General features: G+C 29.3%; 1 non-coding gene across 1 annotated transcript; it reads right to left on the reverse strand.

Moving 5' to 3' along the window:
• Nucleotides 1-1712: 1712 nt before the first annotated feature.
• Nucleotides 1713-1793, reverse strand: TRNAL-AAG. Its single transcript has one exon. It is a non-coding gene; the product is annotated as a tRNA-Leu (tRNA).
• Nucleotides 1794-2680: the final 887 nt, after the last annotated feature.

Consider the following 2680-nt stretch of genomic DNA (forward strand, 5'->3'; position numbering starts at 1 on the left):
ACAATCTTGAAGATTGTTATATCATTTCCTCTATACTCCTTTTGAAACAGTTATTCTACTTTATGAAACGTAGAACTTGAAGACTGTTATCTTCAGGGGGAGATGAGAACTACATTTAGTTAAATCAATCCTGGAGATTGAGTCTTAAGCAACTAACAAGTTGTACTTTAGCAACATATGAATACATATATACCATGTACTCTTTTCCTCACTAGATTTTTCCATTGGGTTTTTCTAGTGTGGTTTTTAACAAGGCATGAGTATGATATAATAAACGGGGAGAAAGTTGCAAATAAATACTTAAATAGACGAACCCCGAAATCCTGAAGATTATGCCCTGAAGGCTTATGATTGTACTCTTTTTCCCTTAACTAAGTTTTTCCCACCGGGTTTTCTTAAGTTAAGGTTTTTAACGAGGCAATCAGGAAAGTTGTTGTCTTCAGGGACAGCAACAACATACACATAAATTATTGGTCCAGAAGACCACCAGCTCTTGCAAATCCTGAAGATTAAATGCAAAAAGTTATTGTTGTACTTTTTTCCTTAACTAAATAAGTTTTTTTCCACTGAGTTTTTTTAGTGTAAGGTTTTTAATGAGGCAACCAAGATTATATATGAGTTTATAAATATCATGTACTCTTTTCTTCAACTAGGTTTTCCCACGTGGTGAAGTTTTTAACGAGGCATGGCATGAAAGTATTTGTACTATTTTATTGTCTAGGTTTTTCACACAAGGTTTTTCTAGCAAGTTTTCAACAAGACAAGATCATGGTTATGACAAGATAATGTCCAAGGGGGAGTGTTATAAATATGTTATTATTGTGGACATTATGACTATTCAATTTGTAACGGTTGTAATGGTTAGAATCATTAGTGACATTATTATATATACAAGATATATGATTGTACTGTTGAGGTTGAATGGAATATAATGAGAAATACTCTTATCCCTATTCTTTGTTGTCTCTCTCTCTCTTTTCTATTTACTGATTATCGGTTTGAGCTAATGGGTTCACAACAGAAATTAGGTTTTGTTTTGTTTATGTTTTTAATGTTAGGGTGCAATTAATTAAGAGTTAATTTCATATCTAGTCCATATGACTATTAATCATTTCTAACTTTAATCCTTAACTTTTAAAGTTACTAGATGTAGTCCTTAAGTATATCTTTTTCAATTTTAATCTATTGTTAGATTTTCTCTAAGTGAATAGTTAACATTCAGGATGAAATTGAAAAGACACGACCATTGTGTCGTCAATTGTTCCTTATACAAGGAAACAAAGACCTAATTTCTTTATTTTAATATATAGTCTTAATTTCACCATCAATGTTAACCGTTCACGCAGAGAAAATGTTTACAATGGCTTAAAATTCAATACTTCAAGATTAAATTTGATAGCTTTAAAAGTCAATAACTAAAATTGAAAATGAGTGATAGTCATCGGACTAAATTTGGAATTAACTAATTAATTAAACATAATAGTATAAAAGATATCTCTTCATTTAATTAAAAAACCCAAATTATTTTATTGAGAGTGGGATATGAACTGGAATTTAGTATAAAATAAAATTTAAAAAAAAAAAAGAAGAAAAACTAAAACATTATATTGAGAGTGGGATATGAACTCGAATTTAATAATTTTAAACAAAGATATAAAAATTTGAACTCGAATTTAATAATTTTAAACAAAGATATAAATGATATAAAAATTTGTTGAGAGTGGGATTTGAACCCACGCCCTTTCGGACCAGAACCTTAATCTGGCGCCTTAGACCAACTCGGCCATCTCAACTTTTGTTAACATATTTTACTTTATTGGTATATACCCCGTAATTTTGAAAACTTGAATAGTTTTCCATGTTCTGTGAAGACCAATTGAAACTTTTAACAAACAACCAATACCAATGATTATATGCGAATTTTGTCAAAAAAGGTTTGGGAAATGAATCATTACTTTTATTAATTTTTTCTGAACATTAAAATGATATATATCTGGAGGTTTATAAATAAAAATAGTTAAGTGAAGTGATTTGCTAAATGTTTATGTTAAAATAATAATTTGTTAGATGTGTTGACATGAGAAGACGAGGAAAAATTGATAAGTTTAAATGATTTTACTTACATAGGGCAAAATAAGGTTTCAGATATTTCGGATGGTACTACCTTCACTCCTTCAGGCTCCAATGCGTTCGATGCTTGCAGGTCTTACTTTGCCCTTTGTCATTCATTCATCAAATCCTATTGGATGACAACTTTAGTGTTGTTTAAACTATAATTGTTTTATGTTTTGAGTAATTGAAAAAAGATTTTTTTTTTTTTTTTTTTTTTTTTGTTGTTTGGGTAAACCTCTATTTTTTATTTTAAAAAACTAAAGATTAGATAAAATTGCATATTAACATGGGTGTACCATGTTTAAAACAATTACATGTCAATTATTTTTAAAACTCCTTAAACTGATGTCTATGTAACACCAGTTGAGAAAGGTCATGCTAGGTTTGAAAGTGAGGGAAGATGCTCCCACGTTAAAAATAAAGATGGATCTGATCCATTCATCTAGGTAGATCAATCACTATCACCTATTGAGGGTTGTTGGAAAATAAGGGAAAAAGAGATGGATTCTTTTTATATATATTAAAAACGTAAATTTTTTTAATAATTTTAAAATCGGTCCGTATTTTT

Source organism: Ipomoea triloba, chromosome 13, assembly GCF_003576645.1.
Source record: "Ipomoea triloba cultivar NCNSP0323 chromosome 13, ASM357664v1".
NCBI classification, from domain to species: Eukaryota; Viridiplantae; Streptophyta; class Magnoliopsida; order Solanales; family Convolvulaceae; genus Ipomoea; species Ipomoea triloba.